Here is a 15,483-nt window from a genome sequence, read left to right as displayed (position 1 = left end):
TAAATAAATAAATAAATAAATAAATAAATAAATAAAAATAATAGTAATAGCCAGAAGCCCAGGAGGTCAGGGAATGGACAATCAGGAATTCCAGTACTGTGAGTCCACAAGTCTGTTCAGGCTGGTACTAACCTCTCTGAGCCTCAGTTTTCTGAGTTATAGCTAAACTCTAAGGCTCTCTGCTCATTAATTATTTTATAGTCAAATAATCATCATCTTTAGCCTTTTTAAACTTTGTATCTAGAGAAGTTTTTCAGAATATTATAGTAGTTTGACACTAGAAACAAAAATGATTATTATATAATATACCTATTGTCACTCTTTACCAAAAGGCAGGACAATATGGCCAAAAAGGCCTGGGACCCCTCTGACTCCTGGTTTTTGTTCAATACCTCAAAACTGGCATGCTGTGTGGACTTAGAAAAAGTGCTCTGTTTTTCTGGGCCTCAGCTTTGTCATTTGTATGTCAAGGATTTTAAGACTGGACAATCCTCCCAAATCCTGTAGGTCTAAATTTTTGTTTCTGAGTTGATTTGTTTAAAACTAAGAAGCAGTAGATCTAAAACTTTGGGTTTTGGGTTAAAACCTAGTTTTATTTCTACACATGGGTATGTTCAAAAGTAATCTAGGGGCCAGCAGGTGGCATAGTGGTTAAGGTACTGGTCTCCCACATGGCCAACCATATTTTGAGTACTGGACCTAGTGGTTCTCTCTCTCTCGCTCTCTCTCTTATTAGCATGAAAAGGAATAATAATGAATAAAAATAAATACTTTTGAAAAAAGCAATCTATATTCAGACTTGATTTGTACTAGATACTACTACCATCAAACATGTGAGGTAGATGTATTATATTCATTTTTCAGATGAGGAAACTGATCTTCAGTTTAATTAAGCAACTTGGCCCCTTGTGAATACCTTGTTGGAGCCAAAGACAGGATCAAAAGCCTGGTCCTCCTGACTCCAGAACTTCCCTCTCTCCACAGGGGCTTGGAACACATCCAAAAATCAACAAATAAGCCTGAAATAAATCTAATCCTAAAGCAAAAATAGTCTTTCCTTTTCTGGTTTCCTCTAGTTGAGAAAGAAAACAAGAATTGGGAGTTTTATTTATAAGGATAAAATTTCACATTATTTGTGCTATAATTACAAAATTATGTACAGTTTGTGGAGGGCCTCACCCCCCAAAAAAAGCTCCAAAATTCCTTCCTGTTTTTGTACTTTACATAACACACCTTTATTTGTGCCTCACCTCACATTTTGATCATAAGATGTAAATTCTTTGGAATACAGTAGCTGACTACAGAGTCAAAAATCATCATTTTTTAAAAATTTTACTGCTAAATTAAAAAAGCTTACACATAGACCACTTAACCTGACATGACGTCCACAGTCAGGTGTCATACATAATGTAGGAAAGTCTTCTCTACAAAATCAACTCCAAGCCACAAAGAAAAGAGGAGGACTCTCCAGGTGGGGTGAAGGGTGGTGAATGATGCTCTTAGCAAACTTAGATATATTTTTCATGTTGTTTCAACCTGGTTGATGATTGTTTTAGAACAGACTCCTGCCACGGCCTGAAATTTGATCTACAGAATTTCTCTAAAAATACTGACCCAGAGACCAGCAGATGTCATAATGGTTGCATCATTGGACTCCTATGTAGTAGACTGCAGTTCGAGTCGTGGACCCAGAGTCTTAAAACTCACGCTGGACACATGTGTGTGCATGCCCAAGATTCCCGAGAAAAGACTGGAGGAGAAGGGATTATGGTGTGGCCATTTCTCACTTTCTGTCTCTCTCTCTCTCTCTCTCTGACTCTCTGGCAAGCACACATACCCTATAGCAAAAATCTCTCTTAAAAAAAAAAAAAAAAAAGATACTGGGCCTAGCAGGCAGTAATATATCATACGCTAAGAAAGACACTAAACATCCAGGATATTGCCATTAACTCTCAAGGAGTGGCTAGAATGGCTAGAGGTCAATTAAGTACTGCTAAAAATATGCTGGGATAACCTTCCTGGGCTAGTTTCCTTTAGGAGCTAGACCAATTAATAATCAAGAGACAGTTATGATAAAGGTTTGCATTGAGAAAAACAATATTTAATCAGCCTTTATTGTGTGGTTCTTACATACTGAATCTCTCATTCAATTTCTCTTTCCAAATTCTACCTGAAACTGAACACTGAGTTTTGGATTAACATGATATATAATGAAACTATTTTCTAAAACAGACATTAGATCCTGCTTGCTTGTTTTTCCCTGTAGTTGTAAAGCTACATTATGTTCCCACTACAGCTACGTTCTCATATATCCATGCCCCTGCCCCAGCCCAGTACAATGAACCTAAGTGCCAGGGTAATGTCTCCTGGAAACTGCTCACATCCAATAGCACTTCTAGTGTCCCATGTATCACTGATTCAACATGTTTTCAGAAGCTGTTTTACCAGAGGCTTGAAGTTACAGATGCAGCATTAAATATACTGGACACCGTCCTATCCCCATGGAACCAAATGCCAAAATCAATATAAACAGGAACCCTAGGGGTACCAAGTAGAAGGTAAATAGAAGATCCTACAGAAGCAGAAATAGAGGGTCTTGAGGAAAAAGAAAAACTCTCCCATAAAGAGGAACCAAAATCCTACTCAATACTCTCTCTCTCATCAGCATGCATAGTCCACATTTGGTGTGGGAGGAGGAGGGCAGTCGCTGAGGAACATAGGGACAGAGGGAGGCTCCACTGCCTACTCACCTGCAAGCTTGCATTTGGGGAAAGTATTCCCTATGCAGGGGCAGTGTGGTGTATGTCGTGAATTCTAACAACATGCACTGAGCCAGATACTGTTCTAAGCCTCTTACACATATATGTGAACTGCTTTCAGGTAATTCTTATAGCCTCTTTATGAGGCAGTATACAGTATTATCCCTACCCCCATAGGTGAAGAAACTGAAGCACAGAGAGGCTGAGTAACTCACCCAAGGTCACATAGCTACTAGCTTAGGAGCAGCATTTGAACCTAGATGGTGTAGCTCCAGCTTGAGCTCTTGGGCCCTGCCCTCTATATCCCTCTCCTGTAGCACAATGATGACTATGCCATGCCTCCTTTACCTCCAGGAGCTCTTATTCTACTGGCCAAAGTGGATAACAACAGTTCCGGGGCTATACTGCAAATATGAATTACATGACCGGAACTCAAAATCAAACTTCAGAAGACAAAATCCACAACATGGATATAAAACAGAACATAAGAATCTCTAGAAGAGAAATGGCTGTCACATATTGGGTACTCCCCAACAAGTAGCTGACACATCTTTAAATTATCTCGTTGCCTGCTCATAACAACCATGCAAGGGAGATAGTACCATCTCTTGTAGGAGGAAACTGAGGCTAAGAAAAGTTGTGTAATCAGGCCCAGCTGGTGCAGCCAAGGTCCCTATTCATTATGACCTCCTAAAACAGTTTTTTGTCCTTACTACTAAAAGTTGACACAGATTTCAGCTAACATCTCTGACGTAGAGAGTAAGGAGAAGTGTTTCAGCTTAGCTATTACCAAATTCACTTCCCAAACTCTACAACAGGAAGCTGCTGCAAACACATCAGAAAGAACACTATGTTCACCAAGCCTGGTTGCTTAGACAAAGACTTCAAGCTCCAGACCGCACTGGCTAAAGCCAGCAGGAGTACTGTTGCAGGCACTGCCAGGTGGGAGATCAATCTGTTGGAGTTCTCTATCCCAGAGGCCTGGAGAACACCAATGAGTAGGTGTGTGAAGAGCATTGTGGACCACTCTGTGGCATGGTGGTTAAGGCAGCTGGATACAACATGGCCAACCCCATGGTTTGAGTCCCAGACCCAGTGGCTTGGGAAACACATTAACATGTGTGCATGCATGACGTAAATCCTGAAAGGAGGGGAAAATGGAGAACAGATTGCACTGTGGCCATGTTCATGGGCATGAGGGGAAGGGAGAAAGGGTGCTTTCTCACTATCTCTACTCTCATCCTCTGGCAAAATCTAAAAAGAGGGAGAGAGAAAATTGCAAATTTGCAAGAATTGCAAATCTGCAAATACTAACAGAGAGAAAGAAGATGAGAGGGAAGGGGAGGGGGATGAAATAGACATCATAAAATAATAAAAGTAGAAGCTCTATCATGGATAACAAAGTTTGCCTAACCTCTCCTGGTCAATCCAAGCTCTGCTTTTAACTGCAAAGTATCCTGGATAAAAAGAAGAGAACCAGGGACTAAGGATTTATATCCAAGATTTTAGGAGAAGGAGGGAGACTTTAGCATTGAATGGAAGATATATTGCTTCAAAAAATAGGAAAATGATCAAAAAAATTATAACTGCATTCTCAAAGAGACATTATAGTTTTATAATAATAGCTTTTTTCTCCTTTCTCCATCTCCAGCAATGTGGGAAAATACTAATTCTATTAATTAAATCCATAGTCACAGAACCTGAGAATAAATTTTTTTATTAGTTTTTACTCTTTAGGGGGGAGAACTTTTAGAAAAGGAGCAAGTCATTGGATTTCCCAACCAGTAGAAAAAAGAATCATAAAGACAAATAAAACTAACAGCGTTTAGTTATCAACCACAACAATAAGGGCTAGATAGTGGCACAGCAGTAAAACATGACTTCTGTAAGACCAACCCACGTGAGAAGGTTCCAAGTTTGTGTCCAGAGACTTCCTTGAGTATGCCAGGCACATAATGATCCAGGACTGGCTTAAGTTGGTGTGGATCACGGTGTCAAGACTATATAGGGGTGCCGTCTGTCTCTCTCCTTCTCATGGAAATAAATAAATAAATAAATAAATAAACTTTTTGAAAAACAGCAATTGGGACCAGCAGATGACATAATGGTTACATTGCTAGACTCCCACGTAGTTGACCATGGTTCAAGTCCCAGACTCAGAGGCCTAAAATTCATGTCAGGCACATGTGTGTGCATGCCTAAAATCCTGAGAGGAGAATAGAGAAGGGACTGTACTGTGGTCATCCCCCCGGGGGGTGATTTCTTGGTTTTGGTCCCTCTATCTCTGTCTCTCCAGTGAGTATGCAAACCCTATAGCAAAAATCTCTTTAAAATTAATTAATTAATTAATTAATTAAAAGCAGCAATTATTCACATAAGAGGACAGCAAAGGAAGGAATGTGCCGCCAAGTCAAAAGAGTAGGGAAATGAATCTTGCCCCTGCCAGCCAATGAATGGAGATGACAATGTGGGGAGTCTGGTGGCTTCCTAGTTTCTTCTGGGGCTGCTGGGGGAGTGAGTAAATATAAACATCTTCAAATAGCCCAAGATGTGAGAAATTGAAAGCATAGCAAGCTGGAGAAGTCATGAGATGATATATTTAGGAGAGCTTATTTTGCAAGCTAGAATTACAGAACATCAAGATGCGGTCCATTAAAGTACTTAAGGATGAGTTTCTATGATGGGGGTGGGTGGCAGGAGGGAATTATAATCCATGACAAAAAAATCATAGGGGACCATCATTTTTCCAAAGACTAAGTGATGATTTTAATAAATTGGCTCATTAACCGTCATTCAACAGCCAATTTTAATATCAATGCTGGTTCAAGATTTCAACAAAAGGAAGTGTTTTACAAAAGAACTACCAAGAACCCAGAAGTGCTTAATGGAAAAAAGAAAATGCTATGCGGAGAAATGTCTGCTCTATATACGATTTAAGTACACATGTTTTTCAAATGGGGGCTCTAACAGGAAAAGGACCTTTAAAAGTAGACACTGCTGCAAATTCCACATGCTCACAGAGTTCTTTATGACCTATGGAGGTCCTATCACAATTCTATCTCTTTGGAGCCTCATAATTATCTTAGAAAGCACAAGAATTAGGGACCAGCAGATGGTGTCATGGCTATGTCACTGGACTCCCATGTAGTTTACTGTGGTTCGAGTCCCAGACCCTGTGGTTTAAACTCATGCTGGGTGCCTATGCATGTGTGCCCAAGATCCCAAGGGGAGAATGGAGGAGAAGAGACTGTGGCGTGGCCAACCCCTCTGAGGAGTAATTTCTTGCTTTCTGTCTCTCTGTCTCTCTCTGTCTTTCTGGTGAGTGTACATGCCCTATAGCAAAAACCTCTCCAAAAAAAAAAAAAAAAGAAGAAGAAGAAGAAGAAGAAAGAAAGCACAAGAATTATGCTTATTTTACAGATAAGGAAAGTGAAGCTCAGGTTAAATGTGTTGATATAGTCATAGTTAACAAGTGAAGGACTGAGAGGTGAACCCAGTCAGAATCCAAATCCTATGCTTTTCTCCCCTATTAGGTTGTGTATCTCAGAAACAAAATCTGGGCTCTAAGGTAAGAATGTAGAGGATTTCAACTTTGTTTGCTTGCTCTGTCTGACTCATTTACTAGGCTGCCTCCACTCTTAGTTACTGTGTGTTTATTCACCTCCTGGAAGGCACTTTTCACTCCTTGGCAGCTCAAAGTGGTCCCATCAAGGAACTTTCTCAAAGACTTCCTTTAAGTTTTAAAACATTGAGTACATCATTCTCCTCATTCCACATTGTTTTGCTATTTAATTTTCCTAATTGTGGTCTGTCTTACCCATAAGACTGTTCACTTGTGACTGGAAGAAGCATATTGGGTTCCCTTCTGTGAACCACCTGCAATGCCTAGCACTGGGACTGACACACAGAAGATCCTCACTAAATGCAAACAAAATGATAAAGAATCAATTGTTCTTTAGCCTTCCATGATAAGTTATTTCTTGGCATTATACAATTTGGGCAATACAATAATTTGTACTACATAGTATAGGAAATTTATCAATTTCATAGTTGCTTGAGGTTCAAGTTGATGATTTTGTTTTAAGCCAAGGTTTTATCTTAAATTAATTTGCTGCTTCACCAGTCTCCCTCCTCTCATGGGGAAGAATGGAAATATAGTGAGAGCAAATAATAATAGCTATTTATTTATTCAGTATTTATCATGTACCAGATACACACTAAACTATTTATATTTATTCTTCCATTTAATTTTCATAATCACTCGCTTCAGTTTACGGATGAAGGAACTGAGGCACAGAGAAGTAAAATAACTTTCCCAAGGTCATACAGTTCATAGAAAGCAAGTTCAGATCTACGACAGAGACAGACATTAAAGAAATCACTTGGTATAATTATAAAAACAGTTACTCTATGGTCTTTTCTTTGTTTTCCTAATAGTTATTGAGCTGCACACATCTTGCATGACTTCTACTTTAATCTTCACAAACACTTTAAGATGTGTAATATTGTTCTTTGGGCTCCAGCATTTATTAAACACCCGTAATTTTTAGAACAATAATTAAAAGTGAGGAGACCCTCTGCCTTGGCTTTCTCCTTTGTATGATAAGATTAGGAAGAGTTATTGTGAGGATTAAATTAATTTATGCATGGAAAGCACCTGGAATACTGCCTGGCACATGGCAGGGTTCTGCTGGAGAAAGCTATTGTCATTGTTGTTTTTGCCCCTGACCTGCCTTCCTCAGCACTGTCAAAACCCTGAAGTGTAGACATGCACTTATTACCATAGTAATGCATATTCATATACCTTTCTAGCTGTCAGGATGTGTTTTAAAACAAATTGGTTTGGCAAATATAAGAGAAATATGCCTAAATGAAAAGTCCATATCTTTATGAAAATACTATTGCACCTAGAACAGTGACTGGCACATATTAACAAGTTATCGAATATTTAATGATAAATCTATAAATAAATGAATGGGCAGCCAAATGACAAAATAAATGATCAAGAGCTCAAACAAGAAAGTGACTTACATTATGAAATTTAAATTGATCTGTAGAACCTGGGAATAAAGAAATCTGAAGAAAATTAAATGAAAAGCACATTTTCCCCCAAGAATTAGTATTTCAATATTTCACTAAAATCATTATAAATCATGTCTCTATTAAAATGCAATTAATATTTTCCAAAAATAAGTGGTATGAAGTCACGTAAAAAGCTAATAAACTTGCTGTTCAATTGTAAGAGAATCTTACTGAGCTCTTGTACACAATTGAGGAAGGAAGTCTATGGTCAGGTTTTTATTTCATCCTTAATTTCCCACACTTTTCAAAGAGCTACACTATAACTCTTTCTCTAACATTTGCAAGGAAGTATTGCAATTGTGAAAATAGATGCTCCAAATACCTAAGCTAAATATTTACATTCTGCCTTTTTAGTTAAACAATTGACTTTGTTCTCTAGCATTTAGGTCAAAATACTTAAATGTTGTAAAACATCAGTAACAAAAGGATCTGCTTTTTCAGCAGATAGTCTAAACTTAACAGGTTTTAGCAAAAGGTTCACAAGAAAGAAATAGGCAATTAAAAAATGTTAAGGTACACACACCCAGAAGATAAGGGAAAAAAAGCAGTGGGGGTATTAGCCATGTATTCTTTTTAGCACAAAAACACTTCCCTTCCACTTTCCTATGTTTGTGTAGTTAAGCCTCGGTGAGCATTTACTTCCATTTACATCATTATAACAATAACCTCAATTTGCTGATTTTAGGTAGGATTTACTTCAAAGGAGTTCTTAGAGTTTGGCATGCATTAGTTAATTTGTTTTTATAGCATCCCTGTATAGAGACATGTGACTAGCATTTTATCTTTATTATATAAAATTAAAACCGGACGTACTAGGTGATGAACCGACTTGCCCAAAGTAGATAAAGTCACATAATTATTAACTTGTGAAACTTGGCAGAGAACTCACATCTTCTTTTACTACAGTAGAGTTTATTTCCCACTAGTTTGTTCTTCCTTTACATAAATTTAAGAAGTCACAATGAACAACTGGGCAGAAAGAAGTAGCCAGGAAGTACCTGGGTACCTCCAGGAAGATTTCTCAAAATTGGGTTAAACTGACCCAGCAGTAGCTCTGAGACCAGAGAAAAAAGAGCTGAAAAAAGAACTATATGTTTTATGACATTCAGTGACTAATATGTAAATTACCTTTAACAGGTCACAAACGAAATTGTGCAAGAGAAAATATGACACATGCCTGTAATGCAGTAAACTTCTGTCCTCGTTGGCTTCACCTGAGATGCCTGCTCTGACCCTGGGTTATATGTCAGAACCTTTGAGCAAATCGTCAACCTGCACTCTCTCGTGAGGTGATGTAACTGCTCTTCTGAATGCTGGGAAATGGTTCTCCAGCAGGCAACTTGGGGCAGGTGGTAAGTGTGAGGAGACTGCAAAGGTGTGGCAGGTATGTCCAGTTGCACTAAACTGGCCACATTTATGACACTGAAATTGCACATTCTTCAGTAAGGAAACCATTCAAAGGTCCCTTGCTGCAAAAACCACAGGAGGAATTTGGATTCTCACGGTCACCTCTCTCAAACATGACTTGAACTGCCAGGACTGAGTCATCTTCTTTCCACTGGGGTCACATTTCTTGTGGCAGGTTCCACCTGTTTCAATATTTGGTTGATGACAAAAGTGAATCCAGGGCTGAGCGACAAGGGCAGATGAGCAGGCTTCTAAAGCAATTGTGGGAGAAGCCAAGATAACCAGTCCCCTGCAAAGGTATTATGAAGACAGCTAGACCAAAAGAGGGTGTTCAATAGATACTTTTGGGGTTAACCCAAGAAAGTTGTTCGTGTTGAGTGAGGTATCAATTTAAACAGCAGTAAAATATGCAGTAACTTGAATTGCAGCAAAAAGAATACAGGCCTGATATAGTGGAGAACTTTGGAACACACGACAAGGAAGGAGAAAAAAAAGGACTACATAGATCTCTAAAGTAGATATCTGCAAGTAATACCCACCAGGGGCCTTTCTTATACTAGAATAATCTGGAAAGAAACAGGCTCTAGCCAAACAAGGCATCTTTGAGAGAATAGGAATCAAAATCCTTATCTGCCATTTTGAAAAAACCTTTCCTTAACTCTCCTTCTTCCTGCCCTCCACAATGCCCTCCATGACACCCTACCATCAACCACTTTATAAATTGATTGTTATATTTATAATATAATGCCAGGAACCAATTTCTCCCAGCACAGCTTTTTATCCCACTCAACTTTTCAAAAACATTACCTCTTTTCTACTATCTCTCATAGTTGAAGAAGTGAGGGTCCCACTAAATTAATAACTATATTAGAAATGGATTGAGTTCAATCAGTCCTCCTCTATCTTAACCTTGTAAATCCAAGAATCAGTTGTCAGTACTTATGGAAATAGAGAACTATGTTGGGGTGTGGTAGAGTAAACAAATACAGCTGTCCATTGTGACTTATTAAATTTACATTAGGGAAGAATAATCCAGTGAGGGAAGAAAACTCTACTGTAGTAAGAGAAAATAATAAAGAGAATCTCCAAAGGATCTAGAATGTTATTCCGTCTTTGCCCCTTGCTACCTGTGCAGCCTTGTGTTCCAGAACTAGGAGGCTCTCTGCCTGCTTTCCCCTTCAAGGGCTCACTGTCTGCATTCTCCTTAAGAAAATCTGCTACCATCCCCCTCTGAGGAGCCTTTTTTCTTTCTTTTTTTTTTTTTTGGAGAGATTTTCACTATAGGGCGCGTGCGCTCGCCAGACAGACAGAGAGAGACATAGAGACAGAAAGCGAGAAATCACCCCCCAGGGGGGGATGGTCACGCCGCAATCCCTTCTCCTCCATTCTCCCCTCAGGATCTTGGGCACGCACGCACACGCACCCGACTGAGTTTTAAGCCACCGGGTCTGGGACGCGAACCACGGTCGACTACGTGGGAGTCCAGCAACATAGCCATTATGCTAACTGCTGGTTCCCAAAAATACGACTTTCTTGACATTTTTCCTCAACTGCTACAAGCACAGATATTTCTATGATATTAAAACACCTATAATTAACCCAAGACATTAAATGCCATCACAGTTCTGTATTTCCATAGTTGAGGAAGATGTTATAACTGGGCTTTCATTAGACAATGCTTGTGGTCTTTTTTATGATCATTAAACCATGTCATGTTGTTACTAAATTTTTTCTTATATGAAACTGTGAGATCCTGACAAATAGTAACCAAGGAAAGATGTGTGTTAATATACTCCTCCTTGCCAAATGGGAGAGCAGGCATAGGAAAACAGAGCAGTTTATCACAAATCACAAATATAGGTTTCTGAGATAAAAAAGAAAAAGCAGAATTATTTAATTCCAGGCTTTAACTCCTTCCACTTTTACTGTGACATGTCCAATAGGATCTATAGACCTTTCCTGCACACCTCAGAAGAATCAGGCATTAAAGAGATTGCTCTGTTCTTCTACCTCTTTATGTTTCACAGGTAACATTCTGAGGACCACAAAACACATACAACTTGCCCAAGATCACTTGGTTAGTAACAAAGAGCAAGAACTGGACCAGCAATGGTGTGGTGGTTAAGGTGCTGGATCCCACATGGCTGACTCCAAAGTTTGAGTCCCAGGCCTGGCAGCTTGAAAAATATGCCAGGCACATGTGTGTTAGCCCAAAATTCTGAGAGGAGAAGGGACTACAGCATGGCCATGTTCCCTGAAGGGTGCTTTCTCATCATTTTATCTGTCTCTCTACACCAAAAACAAAAATGAAAAAAGAAAAAAAAGAAAAAGGAATGAAGGAAGGAAGAGAGAAAGAAAGAAAAAGGAAGGAAGGAAGGAAGGAAGGAAGGAAGGAAGGAAGGAAGGAAGGAAGGAAAGAAGGAAGGAGGAAAGAAAGGAAAAGAAAGAAAAAGAAAAAAAAGAAAGGAACATAGAGAAAAAGGAAGGAAGGAAAGAGGAAGAAAAAGAACTTAGGACTCCTTCCTACCTCCTCATCATGGCCTTTTCTTAGACACTGCACTGTTTTATTCCATGTTTCATCACAGAGTAATGGACTGGGCTCACTTGCTCATTCAGCAAAAATGTACTGAGAATGTACTAAGAAACTACCTAACAAGCTAAGCCCTAGATACACAGCAGATTCTCAGCTGCTAAAAAATGGGAGGTTCCGTCTCCTTACCAAAGGAAAAAAAAAAAGGATCAAAAACCAAAATGAAAGATAAATATGTGAGAACAAGCCTTAGCATGTGGACTGGCCTGGACACATAACCTAACTTTACCATTTACTTTGTAACCTTGGGCTTCTGTGCTGTCTTTTATAAAACTGTAGAAAACCCTCAGAGTTTGTTTTTGAGGATTAAATAAGATAGTGTTTATTTTTTTAAATAGTGTCTGGACACAGAAACAGGCTCAATAAATGAAGCTCAGTAAGTAAGGAGTTTAATGGATAGTAAGGGCTCAATAAATGGTAGCAATTACCACTACTACTGACCACATTGGAACAGAGAGTGAGAGAAAAACTTATGGTCTTTTTCCTGTTCTCCATCAGGTAGCCTAGAGGCCAGGTATAGAGAGACACCTTGTTATCTGTACTTCAAGAATGGGGAGAAGTACTGGTGAGTTACAAGGAGCTGGGGAATGTTTCACTTAGATGGTTCTGCTCATGGCAGTACTTCTTAGCTCTCATTCTTTCTCACTCACTTTCTCTCTTGCTCTTCTCTCTCTCCCTTTCTCAGGCTGACTTTTAGTAAACCACCACTTTTAAATTCCTTAAAGTCAATGAGTCACCCACTAGTTCAAACTTGCACACATTCCTGCACGTTACAATTCAGAACCCTTGCCTAATATATTTTTAGTTACAGAAAGATATCAGACTAAGATGAGAACTGCTAAACAGGAAAAAAAAAAAAAAAGAAGCATATTGAGTGTTTTCCTTATCTGTCATCTTCCCCGTTCATTTAATCTATGACAACGTGGAAGCATTACATGAAAAGCAACATGGGATCCTTCTCCTCCTGAGCTCTCCGGGAGGAGAAAAGATAAGTGCTGGTAAACACCAAGTCACAAATATGGAAACACAAAGGCAGTTAGGGCTATATAAAAACAGACACGTCATCGTTCAGGAGGAAGAACATCCGTAAGACACAGGCATTAGCAGAATGTCTGTCAGGAGTGCAGCGGATAGCACCTGCTTGGAAAGGCTTCAAGGAAAAGAGTTCTGAAGGGTGGTGGGGTAATGGGCAGAGAGAGGATGTCAGAATTGGCAAGAGACAGCAAAGCACAGATGTCAAGAGATAAGAGACAAAGTGATCCCTTGGAAACAGAGAGCAAAAGTAATAAAATTTGCAAATTCCTTCAGAACCTGGTGGTACCAACACAGTCAAAGGGAACCAGAAAACTAAATAAATCTGATTAGCAAGCAGACCTAAATTATGCTGCATTTTCTCCTATAAAGTGTTTGTGTCTTATTCAGGTAATCAATCAGCTTTCTACTTAAATTTATCACAAATGAAAATGTGAATGCCCCAAACCCAAAGGCAAACACACAGCTTCAGAAGTTCAGCAGTGAATTGCCGACTTCATATAGATCACTGGAAAGTAGAGGTGTAGGAAGATGGCAGGATTTTTATTTTTTAATATAAGATCTGCAGATCTACAGAATTAACTATATTTTTAAACATCAAATATTTCTATATGTTTGTGGCATACCACATACACTTGCAAGTTTTTAATGTGTAGAACATTTATATTTTTGCTTTTTGTATAACGCCGTCTAATACAGTGCCATGTTTTCACATTTATAAATACTTGCTGACTAAGCTGATCATGCTTCTTACTCAGGTCATAAGACTCACACACATATCCGTTTCAAGAAACCTTGATTCACTCCTTTACAGAGTCGCTGCAGGCCATGTGAGTGACAATTGATATAGTGAAATAATAATTTTCATCTAGAGAGATCATTCGGTGTGACAGGCACTATTCTAGTGCTTTACTCATCATTTCTAATCCTTAATGATTAAGAAATACCACCCTGTAATAAAGCAGATGTTACAGATGAGAAAAACAGGGGCTTAGAGAAAAGAAGCAATTTTCTTGAGTCACTCCATTAATGTCACTGAAAGGAGACCACAGTCTAGCTCTAACTCCACATTGCAGTTGCAAGATCCTGTACAAGGGTCAGCTATAACTACAGAAAGGCTCTCTCAAGCTGTGTCTCAGATTTTAACAGGAAAGACCGGAGGGAGGGAGGGAGAGGGAGAGGAGAGAAAGAGAGAGTTAGAGAGAGAGAGAGAAGCTATCTTTGTAGACCTCTACGATCATTTTTCAAATAAAAAATTAAATATCCAGTAATTGAGCCCAAACAATCACCACACGAGATTAGAATCAGATGCTTAAATCAGTTAATAGCCCTTTTTCCTCTATTCCCAAAAGGCAGTGACTGAATGGAAGTCATATTTATTCAGGTCCCCAAACATCTCCATCCACATGCGGGAGTTCTGCTATGGAGACTGAAAAACAACCAGGTTGGAAATAATTGCAGCATGAGGTCTCACTTCCTCACCAGTGCCAACCAAAAGAAATCTTCCCAGTTAAGATAATCTCCTAAGAAACGATCCACACTGTCCGCAGACACTTGACACTAAGAAAGATGGAGGCTGTGCAGGTCAGCTTCCTGCCCGCTCTCCAGCCCCAGCTTGCCTCCAGTTGGATATGACTGTGGCTGGGGAAGAGCTGGCCAACTTCAACACCAGCCTCCTCTCCCACAGCACACTGGCTCCATGTTCCTCGGGATGGTGCCCTGGCTGGGACACAGGAATAACATTAGCCTCCAAAGCAGCAGCAGGGAAAGGCAGTTGTGCTCACACTGTTGTTTCTGGATCAGTGAGTGAGTCTGGGCTTCAGGAAACAGGAGGCCATGCAAGGACTGAAAGAGGCCCTTGTTGGAATGAAGTGTTCCTTTCTCCACATTGCTTCAGGGTGATACCCACTGCTCCTGCACCCCATGCATATTATCTGAACCCCAGGAAAACGGACAGCCACAACACTGAGAATGTACTGTGACAATGTCAGGGAGGTGATATTTTCCACTGAGCTGCATACTCACAACCATGCTCAAGGAATTAGTTAACTAAGGAAGTGTATGTGAAGGGGCTGGGTAAGGTAGGAGGCATGACAAAAATGTGACCTTTTGAATTAAAGAGAGATAAGAAACCAACCAGGAAATACAGCCCAATCTAGACAAAACAAAGGCAATACTGATCATAATAGAAAGATAGAAATTAAAAATCTAGAAAAAAGTTGAGGGAGGACCATTAAAAGCACACGACCTTTCTTAAAGAAGGCCCAACTGTAGAATTCAAAGAGACTGTTTCTCTCTGCCTCCAGGACACCCTCCATGCTCACTCTTCAGGACATGCTTCACCCTACTACCCAAATAGCATCCTAAGTTTTAAATATTTTCATCCTATCCTCGCTAAAATTTTTCAATGTGTATCTATTAACTAGAGCCATGATATTTCTCTTTTTAAAAAGATTTATTTAATTCTATTTATTATTTTTAAGAATTATTTATTTATTTAACTTTATTCATTATTTTTATTTTTTTAATTTGACCAGAGAGAGACAGAAAAGGAAAGTGAAAAGGCAAACTGCCAGAGCTGGGATTCGAACCTTAGTCAGCCATGTGGTAATC

The 15,483-nt window shown here is 39.3% G+C and overlaps 1 long non-coding RNA gene across 1 annotated transcript in view; it reads left to right on the top strand.

Moving 5' to 3' along the window:
• Positions 1 to 13,940, top strand: part of LOC102496280 (uncharacterized) — a 72,874-nt gene extending 58,934 nt beyond the window's left edge. The window contains exons 2-3 of the long non-coding RNA XR_337414.3: positions 8,979 to 9,225; positions 12,337 to 13,940. This is a non-coding gene — a long non-coding RNA (uncharacterized LOC102496280). The remainder of the gene's footprint in view (positions 1 to 8,978; positions 9,226 to 12,336) is intronic.
• Positions 13,941 to 15,483: the final 1,543 nt, after the last annotated feature.

Source organism: Tupaia chinensis, unplaced genomic scaffold, assembly GCF_000334495.1.
Source record: "Tupaia chinensis unplaced genomic scaffold, TupChi_1.0 Scaffold145870_1, whole genome shotgun sequence".
Lineage (NCBI taxonomy): Eukaryota > Metazoa > Chordata > Mammalia > Scandentia > Tupaiidae > Tupaia > Tupaia belangeri.
The sequence above is the reverse complement of the archived record's forward strand: the minus strand, read 5'-3'. Positions and strand labels throughout refer to the sequence as shown.